This window comes from Protopterus annectens, chromosome 3.part0 (assembly GCF_019279795.1).
Source record: "Protopterus annectens isolate FY-2018-M chromosome 3.part0, PAN1.0, whole genome shotgun sequence".
Taxonomy (NCBI): domain Eukaryota; kingdom Metazoa; phylum Chordata; order Ceratodontiformes; family Protopteridae; genus Protopterus; species Protopterus annectens.
In genome coordinates, this window is record NC_056731.1 from 1,292,659,404 (window position 1) to 1,292,682,581 (window position 23,178).

The window sequence follows — 23,178 nt, forward strand, 5'->3', positions numbered from 1 at the left end:
TATACAGGAGTGCAGGTGAACTTATAGTAGATGACATCAGCAGGCCATGTGGGAGGCAAGAGTTTGGGAGGCCTGTATGAAATGGATGAAATAGGCATAAGCAAGCATCAATGTACTGTCATTGCATGCATGGCATTGGAGCAGTAACTGTGGGATACACACTTCTGCTCAAAAGTCTAGACACACACACACACACACACACACACACACACACACACACACACACACACACACACACACAAATGCCAAGTTGACTACAGTGAGAACAGAACCTCTATCTATCTATGTACATGGACTACAGAGCACAGTACTTAATCCAAGTTCCATGGCCCAAGTCTGATTTATACACAAGTGCAGCTAAACTTGTAGTAGATGATATCAGCAGGCCATTTGGGAGACAAGAGGTTGGGAGGCCTGTATAAAATGGATGTGTAGATATGATCAAGTATCAAAATACTCTCATTGTATGCATTTGAGCTGTAACTGTGGGATATACACTTCTACTCCTCTGTCCAGATGCACATATACCAAGTTGACTGCAATGAAAACAGAACCCCTACCTAAGTATGTGTACTACAGAACACGGTACTTAATGCAAGTGCCATGGCACAAGTCTGATTTCTATGTGCATTCAGGTGAACATTTAGTAGATGACATCAGCAGGCCATGTGGGGGTCAATGGTTTGAGAGATCTGCATAGGTACATAGCTTCATAGGTTCATATGAGGCTACGTATCTAATAGCACCAGGGTGTTTAGAAGCCTGGCTGTGTAAAAACACAAGTACCCTTACTAAGCATAGTTGTAGGGTTGTTTTTAGCAGAATGTCTTTCTGAGCAGCACCAACTGGCCCTGTCCATGAGGGACATAGGTGCCAGCCCAGAGGTGACTTTACTATCACCCAATCAGTTGTCAAGGTTGTGCTTTGACAGGGTCATTGAGGAGCATTGCTTCACATGCAGTGGGAGCCTATTGCAGAGGATTGTGAATCACTGCGGGATGTATCTGTTTCACCAACATGTTCTGTTTATGTCACAGGCTAGGCTGAGAACTCTGGGACAAATTTTTGTTGTCCCATTTGAATTGCAGATGTCCATCATTTCTAGAAGGGCAGTGTCTGGGGCTGCTCTTCATGGCAGCCTTAGGTTAACTCTCATCAGCCTGCATGATACTGTATACAGTTATTGGTATGTCAGTTTTTCTTTGTATGTCCTGTTTGGGGCCCTTGGAGTCTCCCAGATACAACCCTGCATTCTCTCCAATTGCTGCAGGTGTCTGGTGAGGTACAGAGAGATGTGAGCTTTGTACTCCATTATTGCTGTGATAAGGGTAGAATACATCAGAAGCATGATTACCCTGGTCTTTGATGTGATGTCCATATGCATGATGTGCACAATATAGATTGTGTGTGTCAGCAGTATGGGCACATAGAGATGAAAGTATAGATTGCTATCAATATATTTTCCCAAGTTTCACAACACTGTGTTTGAGCTTAAGGGGTTCATATTATATCATAATTAGCAGGGATACTTCAATAACAAAGGTGAAACAGAGTCACTATGTGCTTAAAGTTCACTCTGTCAATTTGTCACCAATCATCAGTTTGTGTTAGCCCCAACTGTAATATGTTTCCATCACTGGGGACTCTACATGAAAGTGTCCACTTAACAGTCACCTGCAAACTTGGCAAAGCACAGGACAGGCCATCTACTGTTGTCTGTGCTTCAGGGAAGTATTTCCCAAACAGTTGAGGGCCCAACACAAATTCTTGTGGTAATCTACAGGTGAGTGGGCTAGTGGTGGAGATCTTCACTATGAAACATGAATGGGGGATAGTGTCAAAGGTCTTGGATAACTGAACAAAGGCAGTATGCCCTGTTGTCCTTCATCTAGGTATTTGTGGACAGTATCAAAGCAGTCCACAGGCATCAATAAGCAAGATATAACCTTGACAAAACCAAAATGGCTAAGGTCACCTATGTTGCGTGGATATGGTCCATGCTGATTCCTGCATGAGCCTTGGACATAAGTCTTTTTAGGTGTATGTGCCAATAGTTGTAGTTCTGCATGATACCAGATTGATGTGCATTGCATATGACACAGGATTTTATATTACATTTTGTAGTGTGGTTGACATATGTGTGAAAAAAGTACTGAGATCCTGGGGTTGTAGTGCTTGGGGGCGGCGGTGCCAACACATGGAGGTGGCCTAATGGTTAAGGTGATTGCCTTACAAACACAAGGTACAGGGTTTGAATCTCACAGGGGATAATTGGCTAGACTTAAAATGGCTCGCAAGGGCAGTTAGCCTAGTACTAATATATGATCCTATGATCTATGTAAATATGTGACATATAGTCAGAAAGGGCCATAAGTTTATAATGATTCTACATGTAATTTCATGGCATACAAAGGAAATGGACAATAAATAGCAGTAATACAGCCTAATATATAAGCATTTTTATAGTGTGGTGAGAAACAGGTTTGTGTGATGATTACTAAAGTGCATACGCATGGGTGATTTGTAGACTGGTCAACAGTTCAAAAATGTGAGCCATATTGCTAAAATCTGACAGTATTGAGTCTCTGGGATACACATGCTATTTAACTGACTCTGTGGCAGCACATGTTACTGTCGTTAATGCAGTAATATATTCCTTTTTTGGCCAGATGGTACTGGGTTTGAACACAGGTGTATCTAATACTTTTATCTAGTTTTGTATTATGGTTGCTGTGCATTGGTGCATTAAAGAAAAGAAATGGGGAAATAGGATAGTGGTAAAATGGGAAGCAAGCAGGGCAAGAACAAATAGAAGGCAATACAGGAGTTAGGTAGGAAAGAACCATAGCTATCCGTTAATTCAATATTAAAAAACTGGTAATATATTAGCTGATTTTACTATCAACTCCAGAGAGAGTGATGACCACAACACAATTATATTGTATAGCCAAGAGGACTGAATCAAATGTGTCAAGAAGACAAGTGTGTGAAATAGAGAGGTATGTATGGGATAATTTTTTTTTTTTTTTTTTTTGTGGGACAGGTGCCCAATTTTTTTTTTTTGAGAGAGAGGAATTATGGGGAATTGACATAGGTATGTGTGGGTCTGGAAAGTTGAGTAGGTGAGGAAGCAATTGCAGACAGACAAGACAAACAAGACAACAGATAGGGACAGTGATGGACACAAGAGGTTAGTGGACACCATGGATGGGGTGAAAGTGGTGACATCCAAGACCCATGGTCATTAAGCTGGGTGACAGTGAAAATTGAGTCCTCACCCACAAGACTGTCATGACTGTCACCTCACTGCACTTGATGTCTCCTTCTCCTCCTCCTGGTACTATGGAAAATGATGGAGAGCAGCCTTTCCAACCAGCATCGGCATGCACCAACAGTTCAGAACATTACCCTATACACCATCCCTGGCAACTTGGTGCAGGTGATAAGCTCACTACTTCTGCCACTGCTCCCAGAGGGAACCACTGGACTATCCCCCAGGCAGGACTACCTGAGGGGGCAGGTGGCACAGGGGCAGCAGAGATGGTGTAGCTAGATTGGGTTCCAGCCATGCTGGGCACCTGTGCCATAGCCGCTAGAGTGGGGGCAGGTTAAACCAGGGGGAAGGCTTACCCTGCTGTTCTGTGTAGTATTTTGTGATGTGGTACACATGTATGACATGGACATATTTTGATGGCACTTAAAATAAAACAAAAAATGAAGAACAAAATAAAATAAAGAGATATAAGGGTTGGGGTGAGTGATAAAAAAGAGATAAGATTAGTACCTTCATATGTGACATACAATGCACTAATACAATTATTTGACTCTATTAACTTAAACTTTACTCTTAAGAATACCACCCCCTAACAGATAATTTTTACTTTAAAGACTACAAGCTCCTAACAGATGCACACTGTATGACAGACTGCAGCAAGTACTCATTTGCATGTGCATAATTTTGTACATATGCAAGTTCTAGTTATATAGAATACAGTTTACAACAGGGCATGTGTATCACTAGTGTAGAGCTTTTACTTTAACCCTTTAAGTTACACATAATTGAAGAATTAACAGTACTGTATATTTGGAAAGTGTGATATTTGAACCCACTACTTCTGACTAAAGTCTAATATTGTACTCTTGCTTTGTGCTAAAGACTAATGCGTGCATATTTGCTTTTACAGTTCAGATATGCATGCTCAATTTGATACAACTGTAGAGAATACGAAACAAGCTATCTTTAACTTTTAATGTTACAGTAACATTACTCTTTTGTTGCATACATACCACATGCCTCCCTCATCCTTACCAATGTAATGTCATGGGACCTCACACTGACCTCCCTCTCTGAGGCAGCTGTGGAAGAAACAGAACAGAATACCATTATGAATACCAGTCTTGTCTATATTCAGCTTTTAAGACTTACAAGTACTCTCTGTAGCTGATACTTACACAGATATGGGATGTCTGCAGTCCTAAAATCCCCTTATCCAATGGTCGAGGGAACCCCTCTTCATCCTTCATCATTGTAGTGATGCCTACATTGTTCACCAGTATGGGGGATACCGATGGCACTGGTTACAGCCCAGGCCAAACTATCAGTGATGTAGCTAGAGTATGTGCCACCCTGGGCTGTCATTGAATTTGCCACCCCTCTCCCCTCACAAAATCATGGTCAAATGGGCCCCTCAAACACAGCCCTCCCCATGCAGTCATTCCAATGTCCTATTACTTGACTATTTCTCCCCATTTATTATTAACACTGTAATGTACTGCTTTATCTTTTACTTCTGCAGTGATTATTTGGAACTAATTTAAAACTTTTATATTAAATTTTATAGCACAAACACTGATAGACATCTGCTAAACAAAGCAATACAGTCTCACAATGAAAACAACTTCTCTGCCCTTGAAACTCATATTCATTAAAACAGCACTGAAACCTACATTCAAAGAAAATGCATTTGGCCAGTGGTGGATAAAGTTTACATCTGAGATATTTTCAAATCATAGCCGCCTTGCACACATATTTAGGACCATGCAAACATACACGTGTTCTTTAATTCACCTTCCTGATTGTATTAAATTATATTCCTTGTATAATACAGCACATTTGTTAGAGAATGTTTTAATTTTATTGCTTTGAACATTTTTTCAGTAAGCAATGAAACAGTTTATGAACCAATGACAAAACTGCCCAATTCAGAACATTTCTATCATAAAAGTCTACTCAAACATATGTCAGTACAATCTATCAATATCAGTAAATATGCACAATTTCTGCTGAAGTAAAAGTCATCTAAATAATTCCACATTAAAGAGATATGTATCTAATGAAGAGCGTGTTGCTAGCTAACAACTTTATGTTTCATTGCTTCACCTACAAATAAAGTGCCTGTTGCCCTTGAATAATAAATTGCCCATGCTACATTAAAATTATAACCTAGTAATATTGCAAAAGGGAATAGATGGCAAACTGAAAACAGATTCAAAGTTACTAGGTAACTCTTCCAAAGGAGGACATTTACAGGACTGCAGCATCCACTCCCTTTAAAGCACAACACAGCACAGCATCAGTAATCCAAATCCATCTACATACTGTGGGAGTAAAACCCACAGCCTTATACACCAAAAGCAAGTATACTACCTGTTGTGCTACTAACAATGCAAACAGCCTTGGCATAAGCAGCACTAAAGCGCTCTTCCCCTGAAGCTTTCAGCTCCTTGTAAAATCCACTTGACACTCAACTAAATCTCTCAACTCTGCAGCACAAAAATCCGGAAAAAGCCAACATTTATTGGGGGTATGGGGTGGACAAAGGCCCAAAATCAGGGAAACATTTTAAACATTGGTTGTATAATCTTAGAACATTGCTAGAATAAAGTGTTTTTGTGTTACCATGCATTTTCTGAAAGATAGGAAGACTGAAACTTAAATGGCTACCATTATTTAATGAATTCAGTCCTCACTGATTTTCCAGAAATGCACACATTTTAAGAAGAAGAAACCAAAAGTATGAGCCAAACATTGCAGGCATTCTATGAAAATCTGGACAGTTGAGAGCTATGGATTCAACTCCTTGAATCACAGGTGGCAGTATGGGTGGAGAATTCAGGCTCTTGTTTCTTGCACAAGAAACTTTTTTTTAATGAAAACTTTGTGACAGCCCCCAAAGTGCCACCTGGGGTGGACCTCCCCTCTCACTGCCCCCAACTACACCAATGCAAACTATCCCAAGCTTCTGACTTATATTGGAACCCAGAATAGTCCCCCTGCAGTAGCCTGGCTCTGTGGTGTTTCACTAGGACTCCAACAAAAATCTTGGCCTCCTGGACACACAATCTCTGAGTTCTAGCTCTCACACCCTCTCCATGAATGCCTGTCATGTCTACCAGAGATCAAGAGCAATGGAGAATGATGGTTTCCCACCAATTCTAGGTATCATGTTTACTGGAAGGGCACACACTGTCTGAAAATGTTGCTCACCACTTACCATTACGCAAATATGGTGCTCAGCAGTGCATATGCCCAAGCCCTGCATCTACATGATGGAAATTACACAGGCAGTTGTGTACGAGTGTTAGGGAAATGTGAATGCCATGCCATTCCAGATAGCAGAAATATACTTACAGGAATATAGTACACAGTATGCCTACAGTCATACATTTGAATTTGATAATAATGTGATAATACATAATGTGAATTGGGACAAAAGTAAAAGTGTATTGGATATGTTGTATTCAAACCCAGAATCATGTCTATGGTAGTTCTACATTTATGTTCAAAAATAGCCAGCAAGGCAGTGAAGCTAGTAACTTAAGAAATCACAACCCAAAAAAATGCAACACAGACAAGTGTTTACTCAACCCACTTGTGGCAACAGGTGTAACTGTAGCACTACCAAAAAAATAAAGCCCACTGGAAACATGAGTTAAACTAGTAAAAAAACTTTAATATTTGAACAAAAGAAGTTGAAATGCTAGTGTACAGTGTTTGCTTAGCACTTCATCAGCTATAACAGAGTGACAAATACAACCAACTTATATAGGAAATCAAAATCATATGATATAATATTAATTAAGAACATCAGTTAAGACATTTCAATTAATTTAAAGGAACTGCCATATCAAACTTTATTATGTAACTCATATAAAAATGGTTTCATATTTGTGTAGCCATTTAACCCCGGTGGCAGGTGAGCTCTAAAACGTAATATCCAATTCAAATCAGCCTGTTCCATATAATTGATAAGATCACCTTCCCAGAACCAACTTTAATAACTTGCAGAATACAAAACAAAAAATAAAAAAAAAATAATGTATATCGGCCTATGTGTTAATATGTTTGCATATCTCACTAGTAGAGATCTTCCTAGAGATTTCTGAAATATGGTCAGATATATGTTTCTAAAATCTCTTGTTCATTTTGCCTAAATAATAGGCTTCACATGATATGCATTTAGCACAATAAATCACATTATTTGTGTCACACATTCCAAAAGATCTTAATATAAAATCATTTTTTAAAACAGGATGTGTGATAGTGTTACATGTGTAAATATGTTTGCAGTAGGTGCACCTCTGTCAGTCACTCATACCAAATTTACAAGAAATAAGATTGCTGGTCACAGTCTGCACCTTGTAACCTAAATAATTCTTCAGATATTTATTTCCTTATAACTAGATTTCAATGGGTTACCTAAACCAATGCGAAGTTCAGGAGCTCTTTCTACCATTGACCAGTGTTTCTTAATTAAATTCTGTATGCCCCTTGTATTATAACCATAGGTAAGTATGTACTTGTAACCAACATTAAAATCTCTTTCACTAATAGGAATGCTTTGAGCTGAAAAAATAGGTGTATACTTGTTTGAACATTCATCTATTATTTGTTTACATATGGCCTTAACCCGAGCCGGCTTATAGGCTCTCTGCACAAAATCAGAAAGAAAGATTAGTACTAGGCTAACTGCACTTGTGGGCCATTTTAAGTCTAGCCATTTAACACATGGGAGAATCAAACTGTGCACTTTATGTCTGGAAGGCAAATATCTAAACTATTATGCCAACCCTACTCAAATGATGTATCAGATAATTGGGCATTCAACAAATCATCCTTTGTGTTGTAATGCACTACTCTATTCATTTGTCCTTTCATAATATTATCAAACATAAACGTAAGTTGCATAATTGATCTATGGAGATAGTTGTTATGCTTCACCACTTTTTTTGTGTAGGGAAGTGTCTTATGAATGAATCATCATGATCCTTTATGACAGCAATATCTAAAAAATCCATCTGATTCTTATCAATGTTCTTAAAACAAAGAACACTAGTAGCATTATGTGTAAAACTTTTCAAACAATTTAACATTTCCCCTCCAAATGAGGAAGAGATCATCAACAAATTATTTATAAAAAGAAATATGAAATATGAAGAAATATGGATTTGAGCTTTGGTTCAATATAAAATGCTGCTCCCAGGTTAACATAACCGCATTAACACAGGTATTAGCAATGGGAGTCCCCATCGCTACGCCTCTGCACTGTCTATCGCAACTGTCTTGAAATATAAAAACATTGTTTCTTAAAACTATTTCCAGTAACTTACAAATAAGATCTTCCAATTTGCACTCATAAGATGGTAATAAAAGAAAATGTTCTCTTATCATTTCAATGACTTTAGTGTTGGGAATTGCAGTAATCAAAGGATCCATGTCTAAAGTAATAAACACATTAATTATTTAAATTATTGTCAGTAGACCATTCAAGTAGCTGATTAAGAAAATCTGGAGTTTCCTTAACTATAATACCTGTATCAGATATGTTGCCTTTCAATTTAGCATCTAGAAATTTTGAAAGCAGTTCAGTAACCCAACCGTATGCTGAAACTATTGGTCTCAATGAAGGAGCAACCGGAGATTTATGTATGAATTTTCTGTATACAGTAAAACATTGGTATTTTAGGAGCCTTAACGGTTAAGTAATCAAACAATTCTTGCATAATTTCACCCTACAATACCATATCATAGAGCATACAGCCAACTTGTTTAATATCTTTAGCACAATCCTGTCTGCTAATCAGTTCATATTTGTCCATGTTCAGCATTTCTTTAATACTATTAAGGTAGTAATCACTGTCAAGGATCCTTTATCTGAACTTTTTATGATAATATTTTGATTAGCTATTAATTATTGTAAAGCCTGAGATTGCTGCAGAAATAAGTTGTAAAATGTACTTGCATATATTTTATGTTCAACAGCTTTTTCAAATGCATAACTATGTGGGTTACTTGAAGGAATAATATACCCCTATGCTTAATTGTGTCATTATGTACCTCTTGGGTACCAAACATCACTTTTAAGTTCTGCATTCTGATGGAATATTTAACTTCAATTGATGTTTTTGAAATATCAGAACATATAGCAGGAATGAATGAAAAAAAAAAACTTTTATTCAGTACACTTAGTTCAGCTTCTGTTAAAGTATACTTAGATAAGTTAAGTAGCAGGTTTTGTCTTTCTAAAAGCTGTTCATGTGGCTTTGATTCCAAGGTCACTGCCTGATGCTCTGCTCCTGGTGCTGCTCTTCCTAAATTTCGTCCTGTGTGGTCCAGGTTCTAGGATTGGAAGCAGAGCATGTTAAATGTTTAAAAAATCAACAGGATCTAAAGCCAAAACACCATTAGAGTAATAACTGAATGCTGAGGCTCAGCAGCAGGAGGTTGAGAAAGTTGAGAAACTGGAACAGTGAGTTGGAGTCTCTGCGGTAACATATTTTGCTTCTTCATTTTGCTCAACAAAACTGAATAACTCAGCATGCAAGTTATTAAGATTGGTTCTAGGGCAGGTGATCTTATCAATTATATGGAACAGGCTAAGTTGAATTGGATATTATATTTCAGAGTTCACTTGCCACCAGGACTAAATGGCTACACAGGTATTAAACCATTTTTATATGAGTTAGGTAATAAAGTTTGATATGCCATCTCCTTTAAATCAATTGAAATGTCTTAAATGATGTTCTTAATTAATTTTATATCATGTGATTTTAATTTCCTACATAAGTTGGTTGAATTTGTCACTCTATCATGCCTGATGAATCTCTAAGCGAAAGTTGTATACTAGCATTTCTACTTCTTTTGTTCAAATATTAAAGTTTTTTACTATTTCAACTCATGGTTCCAGTGGGCTTTATTTTTTTGGTAGTCCTACAGTTAAACCTGTTGCCACAAGAGGGTTGAGTAAACACTTGCCTATGTTGCAGTTCACTGCTGTCAGGGTCCTGTCTGCTTCCTGGGGGTCTAGTTGTCCAGTTTGCACACTGCTGTGCTTCATGCAAACTCGACAAACACAGCCAATCCTGCCATTCATTTTTCTGTGTTTCCCACAACCACTGACCAAAAAGTCAAACCCACCATTCATTTTTCTCTTTTTCCTGCAAACACTGGTCAATACATAAATAAATACATAAATAATTAATTAAAAGAGAGACAGAAAGAAAAGGATTCAAACCCAGTACCATATGTCCTCTAAAGGAATGAGTGCTGCATTAACACATTCTGCTACAGAGTCGGTTAAGTAGCAAATGTGTTTCATAGACTCAATACTGTCAGACTTTAGCAATGCAACTTGCATTAGTGCGCTGCTTAGCTAAGCACAAACATGTGCATCTTGCATGTGTATACACTTTGCTAGCTCACTACACATACCCACTGTTTGCAGCACTATGGAAAACTACATATTATTAAGTATTACTGCTGTTTAGTGTCTATTTCTTGTGTATGACATGACATTATATACGAAAGCTCTATCTCATAATATGTCACATATTTACAATACAGCCATTGCATTGCCCCCCCCCCGCCAAAAACACTGCAACCCTGGTGTCTCAGTACTTTTTACACACATACTGTATATCACCTACACTACAGGAAGTAATATCAAATGTTGTGTTATATGCAATGCACATCAATCTGGTAACATGCAGAACTACTACTATTGACCCATAAGCCTAACAAGGCTTTTCTGCAAGGCTAGGAAAAGAACCAGTATGGAATTTAGCCACAGGGACATAGGTGACCTTCAGCACACTTGAGTCAACCCATGTTGTGTTTGTCAAAGATAGATCTTGCCTAGTGAACCGTGGGGACTACTTTGATGCTGACCCCAAAGACCCGGATGACAGATAACAGAACATACTGCCTATGTTCAATTATCCAAGGCCTTTGACAATATTTCCCATTCGTGTCTCATAGTGAAAATGTCCCATCTGGGAATTAAGCAATATGGTACTAGCTGGATAGCTAACTGGCTCACCAAAAGAACACACACTCTCAAATTTGGGGAGCTAAGCCCCACTCCACTAGCCACTTGCCAATGGAATACCCCAAGGATCTGTACTGAGCCATGATCTCTGTAGAAATTAATTCCCTGAAGTGCAGGCAATGGTACATGGCCTGTGGTTTACCATGTTTGCAAATGACTGTTAACTCATTAGATCCGAGTGATGCCAACAGGTGCATCTGTAGTTAACTCCTACTGATGCCGCTAGGCGTCAGTTATTGCTTGTTAATATTTTCATCAATAATTCCAAAACCATGTTACGTACAAGGTTTTAAAATACTTAATTTTAAAGCTTACACAATAGCAAACTCACCTGCATTCATACAGGATCTCTGTGTAGTGCAGGTAAGTAGATATTAACCATTGCTTTTATGATATTAATTTATACTGATATAATTTTCATGTTTCTAAATAACTCAACAACCAACTAATACAAACTGAACTCCTTAGCCTCACATTAAAGCTCTCAGCTAGCTGAATAAAATGCTGCTAACAGTAATTGTGTAACTTGAGTGGTTGCTGAGATATTGTAAGTTGTTTGCAAAACATTAAAATGTATTAGTTACTGTATTTACTATGCCTTATAAAATTTGGTTTAAGACCTAGAACCTAAATAATACTACCACTATAAAAATAGTTTGTATTGAAGAGTTTGCATTTATACTTCTTTCATAACCCCCATGGTTCCAGATATATGGACATTTGTTTGAAATGTGAGGACATAATTTGATTCTGTGAAAAGGCTTAGGCTCCATTCATTGGAAGTTACAGTGCAAACTTCCAGAGCTCCATTGGATTCCTCCAATGATGGTAACATATGACAAAGGGGGCTGAAAGAGACAGATGATTGGTGCCAAACTCACAGACTGAACCTCACAGTAAATAATGCCTCATTGTCCCCTGCTAATTATGATATACATAGTCCCCCTCTCAGCTCAAATACAGTGTTGTGAGACTTGTGAATGCATGTTCAAAGCGATCTGCACTTTCTTCACTATGTGTCCATAGTGGTGAGACACACATTCTGCATTGAGCACCTCATACATATGGACATCACATCCAAGAACAGAGAGGTCATAGCTCTGCTGTCTTCCACCTTTATCAGACCACAAATTGAGTACAAGGCTCCCTTCTCTCTATACCTCACCAGACATCTGCAGCAACTGGAGAATAAATAGAGGTTTGTGACCGGAAGAATGCAGGTCCTCCAAACATTACATACATGGAAATACTAAAAGACCTGTCACTGCACGCAGTATCCTGCAAGCTGCTGACAATTGACCTATGCCTGACCTACAGAGAAGACTCAGACCCTGTCCTACTGGAAATGCTGGACACTATCTCCTTACATCTCTATCTACTCCTCCACCTTACATCATATCATACAACCGACATACCTTTAAAACCAACACACACTACATCTATACACATACATTCTCTTCCAAGTTATCCCACAATAGGCTCCACCTTATTTTCACAAGACACAATTTTGCAAGCTAAAGTAATATTTTTCCCCCTACCCAAACTCCACTATAACTACTCTAAATCAAACTACCTCCACAAAACTAAAAAAACAACTACACCATACAAATAAATCCACCCATTCTAACTGAAAACAATGTGGTGACATACACCCAAACCCTGGCCCACAGACCACACTGCACAAGCAACCCAACCCCATAAAATCCCTAAACTTCACTACCATAAATCTACAAAGCCTCAGAAATAAAATTCCCCATTTCCATGCATGGTTATACCAAAATAAACCTGATTTTACTGCCATAACCAAGACTTGGCTTAAACCATATATCAACAGCACATAATCCCTACCCCCCCAACTATATATGCCTCAGAAATGACAGACCACATAAAAAAGGCGGTGGAGTCACCTTAATATGCCCTAATATTTACACCATAGTCCTCTTCACTAAACCTATTCCATAGTTCTCCTCAGTTGAATATTTAGTTACCCTCCTAAAGCTAAATAACTATAAAACTCTCTGCATCATAATATTGTGCATTCCCCCAGGTGACAACATTCCCATTCTAGAGGAAATTCTCGCCTGGTCTTCTAAAAATATTCTAAATGAAACAATCATCCTTGGGGATGTAAACATTAATTGGCTAGATATCACTAACCAAAACCTCCAAACTAACATTAACCTATTCAGCTACACCCAGCTTATCTCAGATATTACCAGGTCCAATAATAAAAACAATTAAGGCTCAATCTTGGATTGGATCCTTATATCTGACCCAAATAAAATATCCACCTTCAGGACATTACCAAATAGCATCAGTGACCACTTACCAGCCTTTGCTATATGTAAAATTTCAACAACTGTTAATAACCCCCAACTGTGACAAAGTAGAGCCCTATCTCAATTCTCAACTGAAACCCTAAATGAAATTTTACAGCATACCAACTGGGCCCCATTAAAAACCATTCCCGTTGATGAAGCAGTTGAACTATTCATCTCAACATTTCCCAAAATCTTAGAGTAGCCCCTCCCTGACTAAAAAGAGTCAAAACTAATCATGCCATTTGGCTCACCAAATCCACAAAAGAAATCATGTCCAGCAGAGTCAAAGCTTGGAAAACATGGCAAAACATAAAAATCCAGCTGACCTTGCAAAATACAAACAATTACATAATCAGGTCAAACAACAGGTCACCAAGAACAAAAAAGAATATTTGCACAGGCTACAGGACCAGCATAGACTAAATCGACAAAAATTCTGTGGATCAATAAATTCCCTCATATACCCAGGTTCTAACACCAAACCTTGCCCACACCCTGATAAAATACCCTCAGATATAGCCTCTCTCTAACTCATATTTCATTGACACCATTGCTAAATTAACCACAACTCAATTGATCAACAGTCAACGCACTCTACACCTTCCTCTCTACCTAATTTTTCATTCTCTCCCATACCCACATGCACCATTAAAAAACTCCTTCAAAATTTTAGACATTGCACCGATGCTCCTGACACTTACCAGCCGAATTCCTAAAGTTATCTGCGCTTATTCTATTAGTATACTTCTCATCTCAGCTATCCAAGAATGCCACATACCAAATATCTGGAAGAAAGCATATATTCTTCCTCTGTATAAAGGCGGTAAAAACTCAGACATTGCCAACTTCTGGCCCATCATTATCCTCTCTCCCATTTCAAAAATATTAGAAAAATGTGTCTAGACCCAACTTCTTAACCACTTAGTAAATAACCAACTTCTCACCCCAACCCAACAAAGATATAGACCAGGCCATAGCACAAACACAGCTCTTATCTCCTTTATGGATACCATAAATCATGCACGCGATGCCAGCTTAATAGTCTCTACATTCTCCCTGACCTTTCAATACTATCTCATACTCCCTCATACTCTCCAAATGCAACAATCTAGATGTCTCATCCCCAACCCTTAACTGTTCTCAAACTACCTCACAGACAGATACCAAGCAACAAAATGGCAGCAATCCTACTCCCCCTTCCTCAACATCACCACAGGTGTCCCCCAAGGCTCCATATTGGGCCCCCTTCTATTCAATATATTTATCAATAACTTCCATAACTCCCTTACTCACACCACAGTTATTCAATATGCAGATGATTCAACAATGATCTGCACTGTAAAAACTCCTTCTGAGTTATAACTACTAACCCAACATGCCTTCACATCCACTAAAAAATGGATGTCAAACAATCACTTTGCTCTCAACCCAAATAAGACTAAACTAATCCTATTCACACACCCCCACCAAAAAAAAAACATCCTCCCTAGATAGGACTATATTCTCTATCCACTCCCAGGATAATACCACCATTGAAATAGTCTCAAGCATTAAACTGTCAGGAGTCACTATTGATAAAACCCTCACATTTGATCTCCACATACTCGATAACATCACAAAACACACCGGAAACTAGGCACACTCTATAGGCATTGCTATTACCTCAACAGCACTGCAAAAATACCCTAGACTCAGACTTTCTACTTCCATCCTTGCTATATCGTGCCCGTATCCTAACAAACATCCACTCATCTCCTAAAAGTAAACTTGACTCATGTTACAATAAGGTAGCCAGATTCACAACAAATGCTAGATCCTCAACTCACCACTGTTTTTTATTACAACAACTAAACTGGCTATAACTGCCACTCTGTCTCAACTATCTTTACTTAACTACTGCACATAAAATAATATATAGACCCACATCATACCCATCTCTCTCCTTCCTGCTTTCACTGTACCAACCAAATAGACCTCTTAGATAGAAAATAAAACTCTGCTCAAAGTAGACAAACCTCAACTCCAAGCTGGTCAAATGCTCTATTCCTTCACTGTTTCCAAACTTGGAATGCCCTCCCATCCACAATAACCTCCATCAGGCACCTGGCACTCTTTAAAAAATCTCTTAGACAACATCTCTCCTCCTGCTGGCTAGGCCGATGCCATAAATAACCCTCACTACTTAAAAATGTACAACTTAGAAAACACTTCTTCTCCAGTTCATTATGCCCATGCCAAAATTAATCCTCTCTAGTAAAAAATGACCTATTTTTCCCTGTGTCTCACTCCAACTCTGCCCCTCCTCTTTCCACCCTACTATTACTTTTTACCTAGCTGTTTTCTCTTTTCCTTCCTCTGCTTCTCTTTTCCCTATCCTTGATTATCCCTCCTCTTTCTCCATCCCTACTTCTTTGTTTCAACTTACCTGTTCCACCTGTCCTCACTTCTATGAACCCTTCCACTCTTACTATCTTCTCTCTACTCCTAATGTATGTACCCCAATATGTTCAAAATTTTTACTCATAATGCATGTACTTTAATGTTCTAAATACCATATTTAAATTAATGCCTAGGATTGTTACTATATTTTTTCCATCTAGCTAGCTATGTAACTGCAACTATATTTCTATGTTTTCTCTTTTCGCTCTAGTTGCCTATGTAACTGTAGCAGTATTTCTCTGTATTACTGTAATGTGTAACATCTGAAATGCATGTGGAACTTTTCTCCCTGGGCCTCCACTGAAAAATGGGCTCTCCTAGGCCCAGTGGCCCTTCCTGGTAAACAAATGCTATAAATAAATAAATAAATAAATAAATAAACAAATACATAAATAAATAAATAAATAAATAAATAAATAAATAAATGTGAGAGAGATGCAAGTATACACTGAATCTAGAATAAATACTCTGTCTCTCAGGTAACACAAAAAAAAAACAAATATCATACAGGTTGTCAGCACACACACTTCAACTCCTCAACAAATCAAGTGCACAACACATAAACCCACATACATAGAGGCATTCGTTAGAAGTTTAACAAAAGAGCAGAAACCTCAGAAATGCAAACCTTCTGCACACTTTACAATCACAATGGAACCCACTACACATAAAATCAAGTGTATCAGTGTCTCACCCATTAATCCCTTAAGGCAAAACACCTCAAAATGTAAGACATACAAATGTTCCCCTCACCAGGATGTACAAGGAGAAAGTCACAGTCAGCTTGCTGTCAGGTGCCAGGATCCACAAAGTCACACACAGACTCAAGTATCTCAGCAACAAGCACAGTTCTAACTCTGTCATACTCCATGTTGGAGTAAATGACTTGAGACATAACCTCACTGGACTATATGAAGAGAGATATCACTGAGCTCTTGGATTATGTGTCCCAAAGAGGTATGTCTGTAGCCATAAGTAGCATTCCACCTTCACCCAGGATGATGCCTCAATATAAACAAAAGAATTCTTGACATCAACAACTGGCTTAACTACTGGTGTCAATACAGGGGGATCCAGTATTTGTCAGCCTAGGATGATTTGGTCGACAGACCACAATGCTTTGCTAGGAATGGTCTTCATCTGTCACCTCTTGCCATCCCCATAGTGCCTTTTTAGGCAATGTCATAAGAACAAAATCCCTGATGTAAAAATATCCTCAAAACACAAAACTGAAGGTTATGCTGCTTAAGGCTAGGAGTCTAAATCAGAAACTACACTCATTGGAGGCACTTCTTACCTGGGAAGATGTTGATGTTTGCACAGTCACAGAGACATGGTTTAGGGCCGCAGAAAGTACTCATGCTATGATGGCTGTAATGCCTTCTACACATTCAGGCTGCAAAATGAACAGGAAGGACCAAAGGGGGAGGCGTAGGCATCTTCCTAAAAGCACCCTGGATTCCAAGAATGACAGCACCATAACATCCAGGACCAACAGAAAACAAATCCACACCCAAGGCAGACCTTGACGTTTTTGGTGCTTCTTTCTTGGATCTGGATGTTTTTGGTGCTTCGTTCTTGGAATCCAGGATGCCTTGGGTGTGGATTTGTTTTGTGTTGGTACCTGGTCTGGCTTTGTTTTTTAAGAGGTTCATCTTCCTAAAAGACAGATACACCTCAAGATTGGTTAAGCAGTACAGCTTCCTAGAGTTACTCCAAGTCCAACTAACTGTAGGAACACCCCCCCCCATTTTTAGCTACAGGTCCATCAACGTGAACCATGAAAACCATACCATGCCTTCCTGAACCAACTTCAGTCACTCATAATATAGCCAAACACCCTAGGCATGGGTAACTTTAACTATCCTTCCACTGACTGGGATACATATATGAGCTCAAGCAAGCGCACCATAAGGCCCTTTCACATTGTAAACATGAATACTCTGGAACAGTTAGTCCACACCTCACAAGGGGCTTGAATGTCCTTGACCTAGTACTCACCAATATGGGAGATTGCTGCACCACCCTATGTGTGAGACCCTCTTTGGTATGGTCTGACCATAAATCAGTCATGTTCAATGTAATAATCGCACCAGAACCCCCCCCCCCCCCTTAGGATCCAAAAGGCTGAAAATTTTCTCTCAAACAAAGTATACACTCTTAAGTGATGACATAAATAATTTCAAAACTCCTGGCACCACTGACAGTAAAGGCAGTTATATGGAGGTGTACACAAATGCCCTGTATAAACACCTTTACAACTGTAAAGACTCAGCTGTACCAGAATGGATGAAAACTTGCTCATTTAAAAACAAGCCGCCCTGGTGGACATCTAGCATAAACAGATTATACAACAAGAAAAAGAAACTGATGTCCAGGAATAAGAGGGAATAGTCTCAGCAGAAGAACACTTTCCATAACTTGAACAATCTAATTAGACATCTTGTAAAGTCCTCTAAAACTAATTACACAACTAAATTAGCATCCATAGCTAAGGATAATCACAAGACATTCTTTAGCTATGTCTGTTATGTAAAAGAGAAGGCCCAGCTTTGCACCAAGCTCAGAGTGGATGGTACCACTCGTACTTATCCTGAGGAGATGACTAACCTTTCAGCAGATAGACAGGCTTGGCAAAAATTTCACACCCCTATCTCCACCAATCATACCCAAAAGCCTACCTGTCAACAGTTCTCTACCTATTATCTGCAAAGAACAGGTCATAACCACACTAGTCAAGGACATAAACACAGCCTCTATGGGACCAGATAACATCTCAGGTTGCTTAATAAATGATATTCTCTTTAACCACTGTCTAAGTACTGGCTTTGTCCTGGCAGAGTGGAAAACAGCAACTCTAATCCCCTTGCTTAGAGGAGGTCTATCACCATCCCAGGGAATTATACACACATAAGCCTGACCAGCCTTGTCTGTAAGGTCATGGAGAGAATCATCTAGGACCTTATCAACAAGGACATTGGTGTCCTCCAAACTCTTCATCCATCCCAGTTCAGCTTTGTTAAGGGCAAATCATGCCTGTCAAACATAATGGAAGTCTTCAAGAGTATCAACAAAGCCATGGATGAAGGCAAATCAGTACATACTGCCTGTCTCAACTTGCCCAAGGGCTTTGACACAATCCCCCACTCAGGCATCATTTTGGAACTCACCCAGCCCAGGATTAACCCATACTTTATTAGATGGCTAGCCAAGTGGTTCACCAACAGAATGCATACAGTCATAGGTGGGCTTTCCACCTCTACCAGCACACCTGTTACAGTGGTGTCCCACAAGGGTCTGTGCTGGCCTCCCTACTGTTTGGAATGTATTTCTCAGAAAATCAGGCAAAAACAGATGGCACTTGGCTCACCAGTTTCACTGACACCTACAACCTGGGTGCAATCACTGTATCCCAAAACAATGTCAACATACTATAAAATGGGATTACATACAAAGCCACAGACTTAAAGTTAACCCGAAAATTAAATGAACTATTATCCCTTTCAGCAAAGGAGAAGTCCCTGCAAATTATATCATTAATAATATCTCTCTATGTTCCAACTCAATGGTGAGAGATATGGGAATGCAGGTTGATAGCAACCTCACCTTTGATCATCCTGAGTACACAGCAGTAAGGAAAGCCTTTTATACTGCACATGTCATAAGTAAGGACACAGCATCCAAGACTAAGGATGTGATAACTCCACTGAACTCATCATGCATCAGACCAAAAATGAAGTGCAGTGCTCCCTTTTGCATGTACTTCACCAGACACCTACAGCAGCTTGAAACACCTCAGAGGTTTCCCACTAAGAATATCCAGGGACTTCAACACATTACCTATATGAACAGACTGAAGGCACTGTTACTGTACTCTGTATCATACAGACTGCTAAGAGGTGACTTGTGGCTGGCCTACAGAGCAGTCTCAAACCCTGCCTTAAAGGAAATGCTGCATCTCCACAAATTAAATGGGACAAGGATCACTCGCACTAGGGACCTGAACCAAGCCTACAACATCAACAGAACCTGCTGGAGAGACATATATATCTCCCAGAGATTGCCAGTCCTATGGAACAAACTCCCAATTCACATGCAATTGAGCTCCTCAATTATCCTATTTAAGCATAACTTGGACAATTGGATGGGAAATTGCTAAATTACACTGGAGGTTTCACATATGTCACTTTTAGACAGGTGCAACCAGCGCTAATCATGGATTTGCAAATATGGACTGCATATCTTGGTCTATAAGGGTACAGTGGTACAACTTGACCAGGCTTGAAAAGGCCCTAGGGCTATTAGCCTATTAACCTCCTATGAACCTATGAACCTAGAGCCATCATGTTAGAAGCCTCATATGAACCTGGGAAGCTATGAACCTATGCAGGCCTGCCAACATCATGTCTCACACACAGGTTGCTGATATAATTTACTTTAAGTTCAGCTGCAGTCATGCAAAAGTTAGACTTGTGCCTTGGTGCTAGCATTAAGTATTGTGTTTTGTAGTCTGTGTACTTTGGTAGGGATTCTATTCTCAGTGCAGTCAACTGGGGGTAAGTGTGCTCTTGCTTGACATTACAGAGAACTCTTTGCTACAGCATGTGGGACATTGCTATTACCATATTCTCAACTGACACTGTTGATGTCATCAGCTATATCAAATATTTGGATAGGTAATCATCCCACCAGGCCTTGATCAGAGACTGACCTGGAGGCCAGGCAGACATCACCTCATGCAATACTAGACAGATTACAGTGACATGGCATTTACTCTACCACATACATTATGGCATGGTTTGTAGGCCCTGGGATTTCTTGCTGAGAAAATCCTATGGTCACTCAAGATATTGCATGTGTCTGTTGAGGTACATGAAGACAGCATTGTACTGTATTACTGTTTTGATGAGGTTTGACTAACTGCAGTCATACAATCTTAAGATCTGAATATGGTGGTGTGACTTATGATGTGCAGCATACATTTGTCCTGGATAATCATTAAAGAGAGACATTAGAAAGTAATGATACACATTGTAGTTTTTGACTTCACAACCCTTACAAGAGCATTCAATACAGAGTTGTGAAATATTGATGCTATCAACTGTCAAACTTTCCAAGTAAAATATAAGTCAAAGGTACAGTGAGCAGTTCAGCAGCACAAATAAATATATACTAAGCACTAAGTTAGCTACTCACCCTCAGCATCAGACACATCATTTGCATCCCTTAATTCAAAACATAAAAAACATGGATATGGCACAGTTATCACTTGCACAGGGTGTTGTTTGGGGGGCAGGAAGCCTAGGCTGACACAAAATGTTGGTCAGTATGTGTGAGTAAGAAGGAGAAAAGGGAACACAATGGAATAAAACAACAAATGGCTAGTGAGACAAAATGAGTAGCTGTTGTGTGTGTCTGTAGGGGTCTTCCATGTGAAAATGTTGTGTGAGTGTCTGCATGAACACACCCGAGATCTGTGCTAGCTCTACATCTTGGTCAGTGGGACAAGTGTGAGCCACATTTGGTAGAGGTGGCAGTTCATCGTTGTCCCCAGTCATGAGAACTGGCTTTACAGGAGTTGCAATGGCACCTCCATGCCCAAAGTCAGATGCTGTGCTGCTAACTGAATGTGACTGATGTCTGCTGGATGAGGTCCCTTCATGGGGACACCAACCACCACAACTGCATGGCCTGTCACATCTGGATGTAGACAGCACACTCACTGATGAAGCAGTGCAAGTACTGTCACTATGGAGTGTGACAGGGGCATGCTCACATTGGCTGACAGCAGATGATGTGGCTGACATACACCCATGAGGATGTCATCCTCCTCCCAGTAGACGTTCTATAATAGACACTGCTTGTTCCATGACAGAAACCCTTCAGTCCATCACAGACACCCCTCATTCCAAGGTGTCATTAATCTGATCCAGTGAATTGGCAACACAGTGGAAGCAATCATGCATGTCAGACTGTGTCACATCCATAACCCTAAGCATTTGTCTGGATCAGTTATGAGAGCATGCATGTGCCTCCATGATGGCCCTAAACATACATTCAGTGGCATGGGAAGTGACAAAGGACAGCAGGCTCCCTCTGAACACCCCTATCAATCATACTGCATGGCAAGTCACCCACTCTTTGGCTATGGCCAGACTCAATAGACACTGAAGCTGTAGTAGCCACACTTCCCTGATCAATGTTCTTAATCTCTACCTTTCCAATATCTCTGGGCTCAATGGACTGGGTAGGCATATGCCTAGTAGCTGTTTCTGAACCTACAGACATTGCCAACATACTGGCTGACAGGTTCTGTGCAAATTCCCCCCCCTCCCCTCCAAAAGGAGAGATATCTATACCAGAGGATTCATCCATGGGACCAGGGGTGTCCCCCGTTGTGTGCTCCACAACTCCTCAATGAGAATTAAAACCCAAGCAGGCAGCTGTTTTTAATAGCCTCACCTCAGGATATACGCACCCAAGGAGTGGCGCACGGCAACGGTGTGTCCCACTTCATAAAGGAGGTGCCTCCACACCCCAGAAACTACCGTGCCATCAGTTTGACAAGCCTGGTCTGCAAACTTTTCACAGTCACACCAAGGCCATTGATTGTGGCGGGCAAGCACACAGCCTATCTTGACCTGGCAAAAAGGCTTTCACACAATACCCCACTCGGGTATCATCCATACGCCACTAGATGGGCAAACTGGCTAAGTGACTGAAGCCACAGGGTCAGAGTTGCTAGCCATGTCAGATTCCAAGCCTGTCACAAGTGGTGTCCCACAGGGCTCAGTCCTCCCACTTTTGTTTGGCATCTACTTTTCAGAAGTACAAGCAAACACAGGAGGACTATGGCTGACAGTTGCAGATGATGACAAACTGGGCACCATTATAGAAAAAACCATCTGACACAGACATCCTTCAGAAGGGTCGAACCATGGCCTAAAGTTAAACGCCAAAAATGCATAGTCATACTCCTTCGAAAACAGTTACCCCCCTAGTTACCATATAGGTGGCAATCACCCTAAACACAGAAGAGGTTATCAGGGATCTGGGCCTTTTTGACACTCACGCTGCCCAAAGTAGTTAGG